Source organism: Pleurodeles waltl, chromosome 6, assembly GCF_031143425.1.
Source record: "Pleurodeles waltl isolate 20211129_DDA chromosome 6, aPleWal1.hap1.20221129, whole genome shotgun sequence".
NCBI lineage: Eukaryota > Metazoa > Chordata > Amphibia > Caudata > Salamandridae > Pleurodeles > Pleurodeles waltl.
The window spans coordinates 329,491,648-329,510,258 of NC_090445.1; the positions used below are offsets into that span (position 1 = coordinate 329,491,648).

Genomic DNA, 18,611 nt, shown 5'->3' on the forward strand with positions numbered 1-18,611 from the left:
AAGTCAAACGACCATTGGAGGTACAGCCCGCCACGGCCAGCAATGGCACCCCCCAAACACCCACGCTTCACAGAAAGGGAGCTAAGGACCATGGTGGACGAGATACTGAAGGTCGAACCACAAATATTCGGGGCACAGGTCCAGCACACACCCATCGCCACGAAGATGGAACTATGGCAGACAATAGTGAACAAGGTCAATGCAGTGGGACACCATCCACGCACGAGGGACGACATCCGCAAGAGATGGAATGACCTGCGTGGGAAGGTCAGGTCCATGGCATCCCGACACAACATTGCAGTCCAGAAGACTGGGGTGGACCTCCACCAACACCACCCAACTACACTGACTAGGAGGAAAAGGTACTGGCCATCCTGCACCCTGAGGGCCTCACTGGACTCACTGAAGAAATGGATTTGGGTAAGTCATCTACAATTAACTCATATCCATCACACCTGTAATGTATGCACCACCGCACCCCTCCAACATCCACCAGGACCACTACCCCACCCAGCCCACATTCACAACATCCAGCCACCCTGCATGCCCACAAACCCACTAACAGGCCCACATCCCTCCCCCTGCGCACAGCCACCTACCCCTGCAAGGAATCACAAAGGCACTACACCACCCACAACGCACCTCCACATCCTAAGCAAAATGCAATGCAAACCTCACAAAGGCACCCTGCATGGCTCCAAAGTGTAAAACCTGCACAAGGAGTGGCAGTGCCCCACATGGAGACAGAGGCACCACCCAGGACACTGAGAGAGAACCCTGGACAGTGACAAACACCTTGACCCCTCAGACAGTCCTGGACTGTCACCATCCAGCAGCCCTACCCAGGACACCACTGACACCCCTACCACCCAGCCAACAACATCAGCCCAGGGCAACCATCCCCACACCTGTGTATCCAGGCCACAGACTGGTGGAACACATGAACAGAGGCCACAGTCACCCCCTACCAACAGGCAGGAAGACGATGGCCCCAGTACAAGTGGTACCACCAGACCTGTGCAGGGGACACAGGCACAGGGGGCTGGTCCCAGTGGGCGGGCATCAGTGGCCCAGGGGGAAGGTTACAGGATATATGCTGCAGCTCAGGACGTGATCTCTGAGGTCCTGGGAGCATACCACCATACCCAGGACAGATTGGCCTAGATTGTTTCCACCCTGGAGCAGAGTCAAAGGATGCAGCTAGCACACCACCAAGAGGCCATGAAGCAGTGGGAACTGCACAATGCCACTATGGTCACCATAGCAGGTGCGCTGCTGCACCTTGTCCCAACCCAGCCTGAGGCCCCCACAGACCAGGAAGCCCCTACTACAGGCCAAGATATGGACCGGCCAACAACATCAGCAGCAGCAACTGGTCTTGTGCCATCATCTCAGGACACACAGGAAACCTGCATCTCAACCCGTACAGGCCAACACCATGCACCCAAACAGTCCCTCAAGCCCAGATATGGCACAGGAACACCTGCCAAGACCAAGGCCCCCTCAAAGAAGTGACTCTGCAAGAACTGTCCTCTAAGTGTGCCACTGAACCAACATCCACACCGTGTAAAAACAACCCCAAAAACTGTAAATGATAGATGGACATACCACCACTGCCAACAAACGCTGCAACCATGTAGCCATTTTGGACATCCACCAGTAGCCCACTCCCATCACTGTAAACTGCACGGAGTCATCCCTGCACGAAATAAAACACCTGTTCACCAACGTCAATGTCCCCTGTCATTATGTTGAAACAAATGGAAGTGTGGATGCTATAGTCTTAGAAATCATTTATTCTTATTTGAGTAGCAGGAATTGCACCCCACGCATAACATGTGGTTGTGCCAACAGAATTATCAAAAATTTGACCATAATATTACATGTCCCATGCAAACCTGGTCGCAGTGACAATGTCTATAGACCCAACACTCCCATAGAGGAAAAGGCACACTGACAGTATGCTGCACAGACAGCAACATCATCGAATAGTCCCACATAGTTACTGGAAGTAAAGTTGTATAAGTTGGTTCCTGGAATGTACATCTTCCCCATCCTCATCATCAACATCGCTCTCATCCCCTCCCTGAGGAAGCTGGTCTGGATATACAGCACCCACCTCCTCCACGAGGGAGATAGAATTCCACACAGCCACCTTGTGCAGCATGCAGCAGGCCACCACTATTCTACACACCTTTTCAAGTGGCTACGGGCATGAGTCACGAGTGGGGATGATGCTTTAGAGAGGGTACATTGTCTAGCCTGTTGTGATTTAGAGCAGCAGGAAAGGATATGATCGGCTAGGGAGGTGATATATCATTTAATGGTAGGTGATAAGTCTTGTGATGATACAGAGCATGAGGAAGGATATATAGTAGATCAATGGTTCCCAACCTGTGGACCGGCGACCCCTGGGGGTCCGCGAAGCATCTTCAGGGGGTCCATGACTGCTTAGAAAATGAACTACTATTAACAGTTTAAGAAAGTGTATTTAAAAAAAGTGGCTTAATGTACAATTGAAAATGTTAAAACATACTGTAAATGCCAAGGAATTTGAAACTGAAAGCTAGCATCCTCAAAATTGTTCCTGCGAGCAGTGCAGGTTCATCAAACAGAATATATATTGTCCGATGTATGGCTTCATTTGAATTTAGAAACGCTCCAACCTTCATATTAAAATTAGGATTTTGTATTGTATTTGATTGCAATTATTTGAAGGAACGCTTGTTTATGTATTTTTTGTGTATTGTTTTGCAATTGAAATCATTGACAATGTTTAGGCCTGGGTATCTGGCTTCCAGTAATAACCAAGTGGGGGGGGAGGACAGTGAGGGGGGGTCCCAGGATTCCATTAATGAGTTAGAGGAGGTCCTCTGGTTCCAGTAATGATAAAGTGGAGGTCCACAGAGGTCAAAAGGTTAGGAATCACTGTACTAGATAAAATTTATAAATATGAATTAAAGAAATGCAATTTAGAGCCACAGTAGGCATATAGGCCCTCATTATGAACATGGCGGTAAACACGGTCGGCCGCCGTGGCAACGGTGAACAGAAGACTGCCATTGGCGGTGAACAGAAACACGCCATATAAAGATGCAAAAATCCGAATCCGCCCAAAAACTCCCAGCCACCAGTCACTGCCAGGACCTTGTCGGCAGAAATGCAGGACCTCCCACCCCGCCACCGCCGAGCCCACAACCTCCCCGCCCTCCAAATAATGATGCACAAATCATTGCGGCGGACAGTGGAAGTCAAACGACCATTGGCGGTACAGCCCGCCGCGGCCAGCAATGGCACCCCCCAAACACCCACGCTTCACAGAAAGGGAGCTAAGGACCATGGTGGACGAGATACTGAAGGTCGAACCACAAATATTCGGGGCACAGGTCCAGCACACACCCATCGCCACGAGGATGGAGCTATGGTAGACAATAGTGAACAAGGTCAATGCAGTGGGACACCATCCACGCACGAGGGACGACATCCGCAAGAGATGGAATGACCTGTGTAGGAAGGTCAGGTCCATGGCATCCCGACACAACATTGCAGACCAGAAGACTGGGGTGGACCTCCACCAACACCACCCAACTACACTGACTAGGAGGAAAAGGTACTGGCCATCCTGCACCCTGAGGGCCTCACTGGACTCACTGAAGAAATGGATTTGGGTAAGTCATCTACAATTAACTCATATCCATCACACCTGTAATGTATGCACCACCCCACCCCTCCAACATCCACCAGGACCACTACCCCACCCAGCCCACATTCACAACATCCAGCCACCCTGCATGCCCACAAACCCACTAACAGGCCCACATCCCTCCCCCTGCGCACAGCCACCTACCCCTGCAAGGAATCACAAAGGCACTACACCACCCACAATGCACCTCCACATCCTAAGCAAAATGCAATGCAAACCTCACAAAGGCACCCTGCATGGCTCCAAAGTGTAAAACCTGCACAAAACAGCCCAGCCCTGTGCACCTCATCCGATCATGCAATAGTAACAGGCATGTCCACTCACCCCCACAGGCACCACCACCCATGCCACCCTGACGGACAGGACAAGGAGTGGCAGTGCCCCACATGGAGACAGAGGCACCACCCAGGACACTGAGAGAGAACCCTGGACAGTGACAAACACCTTGGCCCCTCAGACAGTCCTGGACTGTCACCATCCAGCAGCCCTACCCAGGACACCACTGACACCCCTACCACCCAGCCAACAACATCAGCCCAGGGCAACCATCCCCACACCTGTGTATCCAGGCCACAGACTGGTGGAACACATGGACAGAGGCCACAGTCACCCCCTACCAACAGGCAGGAAGACGATGGCCCCAGTACAAGTGGTACCACCAGACCTGTGCAGGGGACACAGGCACAGGGGGCTGGTCTCAGTGGGCGGGCATCAGTGGCCCAGGGGGAAGGTTACAGGATATATGCTGCAGCTCAGGACGTGATCTCTGAGGTCCTGGGAGCATACCACCATACCCAGGACAGATTGGCCCAGATTGTTTCCACCCTGGAGCAGAGTCAAAGGATGCAGCTAGCACACCACCAAGAGGCCATGAAGCAGTGGGAACTGCACAATGCCACCATGGTCACCATAGCAGGTGCGCTGCTGCACCTTGTCCCAACCCAGCCTGAGGCCCCCACAGACCAGGAAGCCCCTACTACAGGCCAAGATATGGACCGGCCAACAACATCAGCAGCAGCAACTGGTCTTGTGCCATCATCTCAGGACACACAGGAAACCTGCATCTCAACCCGTACAGGCCAACACCATGCACCCAAACAGTCCCTCAAGCCCAGTTATGGCACAGGAACACCTGCCAAGACCAAGGCCCCCTCAAAGAAGTGACTCTGCAAGAACTGTCCTCTAAGTGTGCCACTGAACCAACGTCCACACCGTGTAAAAACAACCCCAAAAACTGTAAATGATAGATGGACATACCACCACTGCCAACAAACGCTGCAACCATGTAGCCATTTTGGACATCCACCAGTAGCCCACTCCCATCACTGTAAACTGCACGGAGTCATCCCTGCACGAAATAAAACACCTGTTCACCAACGTCAATGTCCCCTGTCATTATGTTGAAACAAATGGAAGTGTGGATGCAATAGTCTTAGAAATCATTTATTCTTATTTGAGTAGCAGGAATTGCACCCCACGCGTAACATGTGGTTGTGCCAACAGAATTATCAAAAATTTTACCATAATATTACATGTCCCATGCAAACCTGGTCGCAGTGACAATGTCTATAGACCCAACACTCCCATAGAGGAAAAGGCACACTGACAGTATGCTGCACAGACAGCAACATCATCGAATAGTCCCACGTAGTTACTGGAAGTAAAGTTGTATCAGTTGGTTCCTGGAATGTACATCTTCCCCCTCCTCATCATCACCATCGCTCTCATCCCCTCCCTGAGGAAGCTGGTCTGGATATACAGCACCCACCTCCTCCACGAGGGAGATAGAATTCCACACAGCCACTTTGTGCAGCATGCAGCAGGCCACCACTATTCTACACACCTTTTCAGGCTCATAGGCCAGGGATCCACCAGAGATATGGAGGCAATGGAATCTAGCCTTCAGGAGACCTATTGTGCGCTCTATCACCCTCCTAGTCCGTCTATGGGCCTCATTGTAATTCCTCTTGGCTTCTGTCCTAGGATTCCTCACTGGTGTCAGGAGCCAACGCATGTTGGGGTAGCCAGAATCACCTAAAAAAGGGTGCAAAACAGGACTGTCACTGACAACCCTCAGTGGCAGACAGCCTGGCTGTCTGCTATGTGCCAAAAAATGTCAGACACACTTGCCTATGATCCATCCTCTGTCCTCTTGTGGTTGTTCCCTCTTGTGTGGCACACTACTGTTCCTCAGCACAAAGGAATCATGGACTGATCCAGGAAACATGGCATTCACGTGGGAGATGTACTAGTCTGCAGTACACACCAATTGAATGTTCATGGAGTGAAAGTTCTTCCTGTTTCTGTACACCTGTTCACTGACTCTTGGGGGGATGAGAGCAATGTGGGTGCCATCGATGTCACCTATCACATGGGGAATGTTGGCAAAGGCATAGAAGTTTGGCTTGATAGCAGGGAGGTCAGCACTTTGGGGAAACCTCACATAGGACTGCAGGTGTCGTACAAATGCATTCAGGAATCTGGACAGTATAATGCTAAACATGGGCTGTGAAAAACCTGCACCCATGCCCACTGTCACTTGAAATGAGCTCGTGGACAGGAAATGGAGTGTAGAGAAGACCTGCACTTCAGTAGGGATGGCATGCTGATTCCAATTAGCCGGTCTCAGTGCTGGATCCAGTAATGCACAAAGTTCATAAATAGTAGCACGAGTGAGTCTGTAATTGATAATGTTGTGACGCTCCGCCATGGTCCTCAAATCAACAAGTGGTCTGTACACCGATGGGGCCCTCCCTCGCCACAAGGGTCTGTACCTAGGAGGAGTTGAGAACGCATGTGAGGAACACACATACATCTGCCCACAAGTTTCCTATTCAGCACAGCTGGCATTTAAGTCGACAACACATAGGCATAGTAGGTATGAAACTGGAGTAACATGTCCTCAATGATACATCAGGACTGTTGTGGTGAGTAAATGTATATTTGTTCATGCCTATGGGGGCTTGGGGACAATAGGGCCTGCATGGGGCAGATGAGGATTTAACAACTGTGTAGTAAATGCCAAAATGTCTGTAATCCAGAAATGTTGTAGTGGAAGTGACTTCATACCACTAGCAGTTGACGTAATAGCGTAAGGCGGTGTTCACCGCTGGGCGACCATTCATTGGTTAACATGGTTGTCAATAGGGTTTCTTAGCGTATCATAATCACCGCTGGCGGTGACGTGCACACCGCCGCGGTGCGTACTCTAACTCATCACCCCAACTTCACTTGACTCCCGGATCTCGCACATGCAGGTACTCCACTGAGTATGCTGCTGTGTCCTGCCTCTGGTCATGGAAATGGCACGTGTGGCAGGGGAAAGGGACCCAGCCTTCACCAGCGAGGAATTGGAGAAGCTTGTGGACTGGGTCCTGCCCCTGTACGCCAAGCTCTACCAGAGGTACAGGTGAGTAGGAGGATTGGGGGGCATGGATGTGTGTAATGGTGGTAGATGGCTATAAACATGTGTGCACGTTTGACACTGTACAGTCCACGGTTCCTGACATGCTGTGTGTGTGTGTGTGCTGTTATGCTGTTGTAAATAGTCCCATATTGGACGTATAGCCAGCTGTATGTAATGGCCATTGTCTAACCTCTGTGTTCCTTTTTCTGTGTGTCCCATATAGGTCAGCGCCCATCAGAAGAGGGAACTATGGCATGCCATCGCCTGGGGGTCTACAACCAGTGGAGCACCCATTGCAGGAAGCGGTGGGAGGAACTGCGGCACTGGGCGAGGAAGGCTTGCGAGGCCCAGCTGGGGAAGTCCTCCCAATGAGGAAGGGGTGCCCGTTGGGCACTGACCGCCCCTTTTGCGACGCATTCTGGCAGTGGCATATTCGGACCTGGATGGGCACTTGAAGGTTGCACAGGAGTCACAAGGGGGTGAGTACAGAAACCATAGTATGGCTCATTGATGGATGTGTGAGTGTGCTGTGGTATGTATGCTGTCTAGTGGCAGGGATTCTGAATAATGTCCTTTTACATAATGGCCCCCGTGGGGAGTAGGGTTGTAAGGGTCAGGTCTGCAGTACTTCAGGTCCTTCAGTGCTGTGTGGAATGGCTGTAGAGCAGGGTTGTGGCCACTAGTCAGGGGCATAGCCATGTGTATAGTGGTAGGTGCTGCCTTGTGGAATATTTGCAGGGTGGGTGTATGTGTGAACCACTTATGTACCTCCATTCAGCTATTTACAATTGTCTCTCCTGTTTTGTCTCCCCATCCCTGTTATCTTGTGTTGTCTGTGTACATCAGTATCATCTGGCGAAGGAGCAGAGGCACTGGTGAGTGGGGATGCATCGGCCCACGGTTCCACGGAGGCAGAGTCGTCCGACGCCAAGGGGACCAGTGGGTTGGAGGGCGAGGGGAGTACCACGGGGAAGGCAACTACCACTGGAGGTAGTGACTCTGATACCTTCTCCAATGGGAGCTCTCTGGCGGTGGCGGACCCTAGTGTGCCCACCCATTCTGTGTCATCTTCCGCCACTGAGTTGCCAGTGCCCACTCACCCAGAAGGGTGGGCATCTCCTTCGCCCCAGGCACCTCCTCCCCTGCCCCAGTCAGCCCTGCTGCCCTCATGGAGGAGGCTGTTGACATCCTGAGAACCATCTCTGTAGGGCAGACAACCATTGTCAATGCCATCCAGGGGCTAGCATCAGAGGTGCAGCAGACTAATGCCTACCTGGATGGCATTCACGGTGCCGTGTGTGCCCTACAGAGATCTTTTCAGGATCTGGCCTCCTCTTTGAATGCAGCCAGTGTCCCTGGTAATTCCGTCCCCCTCCAACCACCTCTACCCCTTCCAGCACCACACTCCCTTCACCCATCCAAAGCACGCATTCTGACACGTAGGCACACACCTCAACACACAAGAAGCATACTTCAAAACACAAGCACCACACTTCCCACCACAGGCATACACACAGCCAACATACACAGGCACACACACCAACATCCACTTCCCCCAGTGTGTCTGCATCTTCCGCCTCCCTCTACATGCACACCCACAGGCACTGCACCCTCATTCAATATTGCTGACCCTATTCTTGCAGTCACCACAATATCAGACATCCATTCATGCACCCCAGACACCACACCTGCACTCACCACAACAACTTTAGTTGACACTTGCAGCACACTCACCAAACTTGCAGACACACAGACAACATACATTTACACTGCCAGCCTGTCTTGTCCCACTGTGTCCACCCCCCTCCTCCAAAGACACTCAAACACACCAAAACACCCACCCAACACACATCCACCACACCTCAGCATACTGTCCAGTCACCTGCATCCATGTCACGCACACCTACACCTGTAACAACCACTCCCTCTACCTCCACTCCCACACCTTCTTCCAGGTCCACCCCAATTGCCCCTAAAAAACTTTTCCTATCCTGTGTTGACCTATTCGAACCCACTGACCCACCCCATCCGTCCCTAAACGTGACCACCTCCTTGCCCTGTCCACTCCTCTCATGTCACAGCCCCCCATTCGCCGTTCACGTGCTGCCTCCCCTGTGAGCAGCACAGAGACCCCGTGAAGGCCCTGGAACATCTACCGCACCCCAGGCCAAGTCCGCTCCACCTGCTTCAAGGTCCAGCTACAGGCCCCCTCCACTTCCGAAGCCTAAGGACAAGCCACCCATCCCAGTCGCAAGACCCCACCCCACCACCCCCTACCCCTGTTCCCTGAGGTGCCTGGATGTCCCATTGTTGCCCCTATGAGGTGGAGTACCTTTGCACTTGTGGGAGTCAAGTTGGGGCCATTTTGGCCCATCGGACTACAGACTATGGATTGGCCATTGGCCTTATATTGCACTTCTGTTCCTCATTGAGCTGAATTAAAATTGTGTGGCCAGTGTTGTTTTTGGCACACTCTGGATCCGTGGTTCATTGTTTCTTTAGCTGGGGGTGTTGGGCACATGTATGTACTTTGGGCAGGTTGGATTTTCCTTGTGTCGGGTAAGTACCTCTTGCTGTGGGGTGTATGGCTTGTGCTGTTGTGAAGGGTTGTGGGTGCATTGCGGGTGGGTGGGTATGTAACTATGCCTTTTCTTCCCTTGTGTAGTAGGTTGCGGTACTTACCGTCATCGTCTTCGTCGGCGGTCTCGGTCGTGGAGGTATATGGCAAGGAGCTGGCAAGGAGCAGGACTGGCATGATCTGCAACTCTCTATCAATTTCTGCTTCAGCGTGTTGTGTGTGCCTCCGGTGAGTGTTTCCTTTTATTTGGTTCGTTTCCGCCTGGCTTTGCGTGGCAGTGGTTCCCGCCCGGAACTGACGGCGGTCTAGTGCTTCATTATTTGATGGGCTGGTAGGGCCTTTCTGTCGGCCTGTGGGAGGGCTCTGCCGTCGTTGTCGGCACTCCTCTGCTGGCGGTGAGTGGTTTTCAGGCAGCTTGTTTTTAAGGTGGTTCATTATTTGGCCGTCCAGACCACCCGACTGATGGCAGTTGTTACCGCCACCGCCGCCGGAGCAGTGTTTACCGCCGTGTTCACAATGAGGTCCATAGTCTGGTGTAGTAGTGATATATTTCAGAGCGGAAAGAGGGGATATTTAGAAGAGCAGGGTGATATCTGCCAGCAGCAGCATTGGATATACTCTTGTAGGGTTTATGTATTCGAGTGGCATATAGGATAAGTTCTAGAGCGGGGTGACTAGTGTGACACAGATGTTGTAAAACATGAATGTGATATTTTGATAAGTGACAGGAGAGTATGTATCCTAGAAGAGGTGAAATTAACTTTCCTTGCTACTGAATATATTTAAGAGGTGGGAGTGCTATAACTCTGAAGGAATAGAAAGGTTGTATTCAAGAGCAGAGGATGAGAAATGGTGCAAATGAAGGGTGGGGCATAATATTTTACCGAGGAAAAGAGTGTGGATATATACTAGAATGATAGTAATGAATTACGGACTGGCAGAAAGGTATGTAGTTTAGAAAGGGTGTGATAAGTTATGGCTGATGGTAATGTTTCTGTGGGGGAACACTGAAAGTACAGGAGGGAGATAGTCCTTTTTTATTATTCTTTTTCATATAAATTATTTTATGAGTGTTATAGCCGTTTTCACAAAAAAATCTGGTCCTTGAAAATCTTTCATGATAACAATGAAACTAACTGATTTTTTTTTTTTTTTTTTTTTGCCTGACTGTATACTAATGGGTAGAACAAACTGATTTTGTTTTATACTTAATTCTGTTTTTCCATTTTGAAAAATATTTCTGCTTCAATTCATATTAAAGAGATACAGCGCCCAATAAAAATATTGTGAAATTCGTTTAATAGAATTTTCCTGTGTGTACAACTTGTTTGGCACAAATGCTGTTTACTTATTAAATATTACTTAAGCAGTAACAATGGCAAGCTATTAATTTGCTCTATTTTTGTATGGATGCAGAACATTACATAATGTGCTCTTAGCGTTTAATTTAGAAAGTTAAAGGTAAAAAAGCAGGAAACCGCTAATTTGCTAATCATATTTTCTCATCACGTTGACTTTCCCCAATTCCTACTAGATACGCAAAGTTGTCATTAAATATCAGGAAATCTTGTCGCCTCCTTTACTTGATTTGGCAGGTCCGAACCAGAAGCAAAGAAAACAAGACTGATCTATTAGTAATATGTTTTGGTTTCTTCTAGCAGGAATGTGCGTCTCCGAAAACAACCTTCTTCCATTGCAAAACCCAATCCAAAATCCTGCTGGGCAACAAACAACATGGTTGCCAGTAACGATTCACCGGTGGGATTGAATGACAATTTCAAGAGCTGTCTAATGCAAGGTCAGTTATTTGCATGGCTTTTGCTTCTCCGTATCGTTTACACAGCTTCAGCACTGAATATCATCATTTCGTAGCTTTCTGAAAAATGCTATAGTCTGTTAATTCCCAAGGAGCAGGATAAGGCGGAAATAATAGAACTTGCACTACTGGCTGGGTTAAAATCAAAAAGCAAATTTGAACTGTTAATGGAAATTGTTTCAGCGCTGACTGATTTGTTCTTTATTGTAAACACTTTGTGAATATAGTTGGCGAGTAATATGGGAAAAGGACTACTTAGCCATCAGCTATTCAATATTAGCAATGGTTTGAATTCATAACCATGTTCCGCCCAGCAGAGAAGAAGAAACAAAAGCTCAGTGGCTTCTCTGACTAATGCTCATTTCCAGACTGAGCCCTGATAAATATGGAATGCAAAATGTTTTCCAACAAAGAAAATCGTCTAATTGTAAAACAAACCAAAAAGTTGTAAAAAAAGAATGTCATCGCAACTTGCAGAGGAGCTTTTTCCAATTCCTATAGCCTGCTTCTCTTCACATATCAAATACCCTATTGTTAGTCACTATTATTCTGTATTTAAAGCAGCCCTCAATGTGAGGGCGTGTTTTTGTCTTTCATTGTGCGGGATACTTATTATTCTATAACTATATTAAGGTTTATAAAGAAAATTGCAAACATCATATCGTGTGTTAGCAACTGGTAAGTAATCATTCATCGCAAAAAAATTGTAATAAAATGAAAAATCATTGTCATGAATTGTTTCAGGCTGATTGCAGGATAGTGTTGTACATTCAAGAATGATACAGCGTTCTACGGAATTATGAAAATGGTGTCCTCAGTGATGATGTGGGCTATAACTTTTTCCCCCAGATTACTCCTGGTAAATATTGGTAGTATGCATGGATGTTCTAAATGAAGAAGAGGGAAGAAATTCAGCCTCAAAGTTTAGGAGTTTCCGTTGTGAGCACAGTTCACTCTTGCTAGAAATGGGGTCTTTGGTTGGCAGTCAGGTTATTCCCTGTCGAAGCAAGGACCCTCACTCTAGTCAGGGTAAATCACACACAATCCAAATTATCCTGTGCCCACCCTATGGTAGCTTGGCACTGAACAGTCAGTCTTAACTTAGAAGGCAATGTGTAAAGTATTTGTGCAATAAATCATGCAATAAGACAGTATAGCACCACAAAAATACACCACACAGTGTTTAGAAAAATATATAATATTTATCTGGTTAAATGCAGGTCAAAACGATCAAGATTTGATAAGTACAAGTTAAAATATCACTTCAGAGTATGATAAAAAGAGTCTTTAGTCTTTAAAAAGCAACAAGTATCTCTTGCAAGCACAAAGTACCTGGTTTGCATTCAAATTCTCCGCAAGGGACCGCAGAGGAGGAGATGCGTGGAAAACGGGTAGGTGTGCGTCAGTTTCTCCGGGCGCACACAGACGATGTGTCGATGATTTTCCATCCAAGGAAGGCTTTTCGTCGATTTTCGGCTCGCGGTCTTGGTCCTTTTTTGGGTTGCGGGGTTTTTCGGATGCCCTGGGGCCGATGCAGAGAAATCCTGGGCATGCAGGACAAAATCACCGGAGCTGCGTCGATCCGGCAGGCAATGTGTGGAAATTTCTGTTGCACGGTAGTCGCTGCGTCGATTATTCTCACAGGAAGTCGGGCTGCATCGTTCTGGCTCAGCTATGCGTTGATCCAGTGGGCCCTGCATCGAAGTTCTGGTGGCAATGCTGACGCTACGTCGATCGCTCGGGAAGCCGGGCTGCGTTGTTCCGGTTCGGTGTACAGTGATTTTCTCACCGCAATGCAGGCTGTGTGTAGTTTCTGACAGGGTGTGCGTCTAATTTTCGCCGCACAAGGAGGTCTTTGCAGGATGAAGTCTTTTTGGTCCTGAGACTTCAAGGAACAGGAGGAAAGCTCTATCTAAGCCCTTGGAGAGCACTTCTCAGCAGGGCTAGAGGGCAGCAAGGCAGCAGGGCAACAGCAGGGCAGAAGTCCTTTGTAGAAAAGCAGTCAGGTGAGTCCTTTGAGCAGCCAGGCAGTTCTTCTTGGCAGATTGTATGTTCTGGTTCAGAGTTTCTTCACCACTGGTATCTTGCCCAGAAGTGTCTGAGTTGATAGGGTCAGAGGCCCTGTTTAAATAACCAAATGTGCCTTTGATGTGGGGGTGACTTCAAAGAGTGGCTTAGAAGTGCACAAGGTCCCCTTTCAGTTCCATCCTGTCTGCAAGGGTCTCAGTAGGGGGTTTGGCAGCCCATTGTGTGATGGCAGGCCACTGTCATTTGACATGTAAGAGTGAGGCCCTCCACACTCCCAGCCTAGGAAGACCCATTCAGTATGCAGATGTGTGCAGGTGTGAATAAGCATCCTGTGTTTGGGGTTGTCTGAGTGAAATGCACAAAAGAGCTGTTAACTAACCTAGCCAGACATGGATTGTAAGGCACAGAAGGATTTACGTGTAGAGAAATACTCACTTTCTAAAAGTGGCATTTCTAGATTAGCAATATTAAATCCAACTTTACCAATAAGCAGGATTTTCTATTACCATTCCAGCCATACTAAATGTGATGTGGTTACTCCTTTTAGATCAGAATCTACCACTCAAACAGTATATGAGGGTAGCCCTAATTCTATCCTATGAAAGCAGCAGACCTCACAGCAGTGTAAAACGAATTTAGGAGTTTTACACTAGTAGAACATTTGGAACACACATTTTCATGTCCTGCCTTTTTCCTACATCGCACCCTGCCCTGTAGGCTACCTAGGGCCTATCTTAGGGGTGACTTAGATGTAGAAAAAGGGGAGTTTAAGGCTTGGCAATTACTTTTAAATGCCAAGTCGAAGTGGCAGTGAAACTGCACACACAGGCCCTGCAGTGGCAGGCCTGAGACATGGTTAGGGGGCTACTTATGTGGGTCGCACAACCAGTATTGCAGTTTACTAGTAGCATTTAATTTACAGGCCCTGGGCACATGTAGTGCACTTGACTAGGGACTTACAAGTAAATTAAATAAGCCAATTGGGTATGAGCCAATGTCACCATGTTTTAAGAAGAGAGAACATATACTTTAGCACCTATTAGCAGTGGTAAAGCGTGCAGGTTCCTAAAGCCAGCAAAAATGAGGTCAGTAAAAGAGAAGGAGAAAGACAAAAGGTTTGGGGGTGACCCTGCAGAAAGGCCATTTCCATCAACTCTATTTTCTTTTTCAAATATTTTATATTGACACCATAAAGGGGGTACAAAGCAATTGGCATGAAAAGAGCAAAAGAAAAGCCACATATTGAGAAAGCCAATGAATAAACAAGAAGTATCAAATGTACATGAGGTTATACACAAAATACAGAAGAAGAGGAGTCGCAAACCCACCCAGCTATATGGAGGGATCAAGTCAGTCAATGCATCCAAGGCAACTAGTTAGCCATAGTGACAATGGAGCCCAGGTCTTTCTTACACCTCTCTTTATCCCTCTTGCCCTTACAATTAAAAAAGTGGTCTTTCAATATTGTAGAGTCCCATTAGTCACCCTGTCCAGACCCGAAGTTTTGGGGCTTGGGGTTTTTCCACGTGGTGGCGATTAATAGATGGGTGACAGCCAAGGAGATAAATATAAAGTAAGTCTGGGTTAAACTATAGGAATTACTATTGTCATAGCCAAAAAGCATCATCAGCGTGCTAATTCTAAAGCTGTCCCCAAACAATTTGTTCTGGAAAGTCTTGATGCCCGCCTTCAGAGAGATTATCTTCACACACCCATGGAACATATGTAGCATATCTGCTGGACCCTCCCTGCACCTGCAGCATCTGTCGTCTATCATTTTACCCCAACCATGTAACTTGGCAGGGGTGTAGTATAGATTAAAGATAGCTTTATAGTGCTGCACTTTTAAACTGGATGACAGTGAAACCTCTATGCCTAGTTCGATACACATATATACTTCCACACCCCCCTCACCTACACGTCTAGCCACCGCAACCTCGATTTTTTCCAAATCACAAGGCATAGTATCTCTAAGCATTTTATATATCAGCCCAATCCTACACTCATTCTGATGCATGGCTTCCAGCAGCTCCACTCTTTCCATAGACATTTTACCTGGGCCAACCTGTCTCAAAAAAGTCTGAGCCTGATGACATCTAAGAAAAGGACCAAGGGACTATCTCAAACCTTGAATGTAGTTCTCCAAAAGGGCGTATTTGATCAGTATCATAGAGGTTCCTAAGCGTACAGAGACCAGCCTGTTCCTATCCTCGACCCATTAGATCATACAAATTAGACGCTAAAGGCACTGAGTGCCACAAAGGGGTATACTTGTTATATGGCTTGATCGTCAGCAGTTTTTAGCCCCATTTCATACCTTCCAAGCTGAGCTCATATTCTTAAACTGGACCTTTTTGTAGTACCACAGCTTTATGTATCGCAGGAGGCAACCTTGAGCCACCTTTCCGTGCGTGAGTTCATTAATAGATGGGGATTACTACTCCAGGCATGGGATAAAACCCAACGGCCGATACTAGCAGTCCCATTTGTTGCAGCAGAGCTGCCCACTGATAAAACAGAAAACTGGGCACAGCCCACCCCCCCTCTCTCGTGGAAAAGTTAGATATTTAAGCAATCGATTAGCCCTTTGGTACTGTCAGATGAAATTAGTGCAAATGGCATCTAATTTCCGAAATATCGACCCTTCGAACACTAATGGGACGGTGTGAACCAGGTACAATACATGGGGCAAGATGAGCATTTTTAGAACATTGTATCTACCAATAATAGACAAGTGTAAACCATTAATCCGCCTTACATCTGTACTGATTTGACTGATTAGTGGTTCAAGATGCTTTTGCATAGGGCTGAGATCTTAGCATTGATTTTAATCCCCAGAATAGTAGCAGTTTCCATCCGCCTCTTGTAAACAAATATTACATTTTCCGTGCAAACAATCTCTGTTTTTTCTTGATTTAGTAAATAGCCTGGAATGTTCCCGTGGTCCACTGCTAAGCACTTGATCTCCGCCATTGATTTGCCGGGGTCCAAGGTCACCATTGCGATGTTGTCAGTGTAGGCCAATTCCTTTGTATCAAAACCATTTACACAAATAGGCCTAATCCCCATGTTCTGCATCAGCATTGCTATAAATGGGTCAATATATAAGGCAAATAAGATAGGGAACCAAGAGCACCCCTGACTTGTACCTCTAGTTATGATTACCTTTGCAGATTCCACCCCCATAAGCTGTAGTGGGGCAAATGGGACATTGTACATCCCCTTGATGTCTGTAATAGACCGTTCCCCGAAACCTTTCTGCCTCAACACAAACCATAGATGTTGCCATGCCACTCTATCAGAGGCTTTTTCTGCATCTAGTTATATCATGGCTATTCAGCCTTTGGTGATTTCCATTACATCAAAGAGCGCAATGGCACGTTTGATATGATCAGTAGTACCTCAGCCAGGTATAATCCCATGTTGCTATGGCGACACCAACCAGGCAATGACTCTCCCCAATCGTGCTGCCAATATTTTAGAGTACAATTTAGCATTGGCATTAATAAGGGTTATGGGCCGGTATGAAGAGAGATTAACCAGGGCTTGTTATTTTTTAGGAAATATTACAATGTCTGTGCCATGCCAAGATGTTGGGGGTTCCCCACTGTGCTACATGCCCGGAAACAAGTCTAATAGCATTGCCGCAAGCTCAATGTGAAGAGCTTTATAGAAGTCTAGAGGAATTCTGTCAGGCCCCGCTGATTTAGTGGGTGCAAAGGAAACAAGAGCATCCAAATCCTCCTCTAGGGTAATATCCGCCTCTAGATCCCTGTTTAACTCCGTTGGTATTCTACCTCCATACAAGTTCCCCCCTTCTGCAATGTTACCCAGGTCAATATGCACAGCTTCTTCATGGTAAAGAGCTTGGTAGAAACACTCAAAGTTCTTAACAATCTCTTGGGTATTAGTAGTGAATGTCCCATCAGGCCTTTTGATTTTCTCAATGCGCCTCTTTAGTTCTTTATGTCTGATCTGTAAGGCAAGCAGTCTCCCTACAGAATCCCCATACTCATAATTCTCATTAGGAAATGCCTGAAACCTTTCTGCTTCCCTCTTCATATAATCACTATTTATCTCTGCCTTAACTGCCAGGATTTGAGAAGTAATTTGCCCTACCCCCACACCCCTCACTATCTGCTCAGTGTGGTCATCCTCCAACCTCGCAAATTTGTCAACCACTCCCCTAATCTCAACGGATGCCTGTTTTCTACAGAAGGCAGACTAACTAATAACTTTGCCATGTAACCCAGCTTTAAATGAGTCCCATACTATCCCCCTAGCAGTGCTGTACCTATTATGCTCAGAATATTCAACCGCCCATTTTCTCATGTGCTCCACAGAACCCTCGTTTGATAACTGTTGTCTGTCAAACGTCCATTTCTGCAATTATTTGAAGTTAACCTGGTCCGTGATTTCTAAAATTAGGCGAATGTGATCTGCAAAAAGCCTTGACAGTTACCTAATAACTGTCTTATTGATCAGACTAGAAGACACCCAAAAATAATCTAATCTAAAAAATGTGTTATGCGGGGCTGAAAAGTACGTATAACCCGGATCAAGGATATTCTTTGCGTCCCAAACAACTACGATCCTGTGACTCTCTTTTTAGTGATTCCAAGGCCACTGTACTTAAAGCTATACTGGTTCCCTACCTTCAAATGATCCCCACATATTACCAGCGGAGTGGGCCACCCTGCTAGCTCTAGCTCAAGGTCTTCATATATTTTGGGATAGTCCTGATTAGAACCGTAAATGGAGCAGACCACCATCCTCATGCTCAGTCCACAATTGCCCACCTGCCCCATTTATCCGCCCTTGACCGGTTAACCGGACCATGCTGTTTTTGGTAAAAATTGCAACACCCTGAATTGTTGTGCTTTAAGTAGTACAAGCCCCTAACATATACCCCTGAATGGACAGTAGGTCCCTCTTTTCCCATGGAATATGTGTTTCCTGCCGGCATATTATATCAGTACCAAGAGATTCCAGAATTGCTGCCACTCTCTGCCATTTCGCCTTATCATTTAAACCACCCACGGTAACTGAACAGATGAGTAAACTACCCATTAGACATCAC

At 47.4% G+C, this 18,611-nt stretch overlaps 1 long non-coding RNA gene across 1 annotated transcript in view; it reads right to left on the reverse strand.

Moving 5' to 3' along the window:
• The window catches only part of LOC138299693 (uncharacterized), a 331,880-nt gene that overhangs the window by 292,788 nt on the left and 20,481 nt on the right, over window positions 1–18,611 (reverse strand). The gene's annotated exons all lie outside the window — the stretch shown is intronic.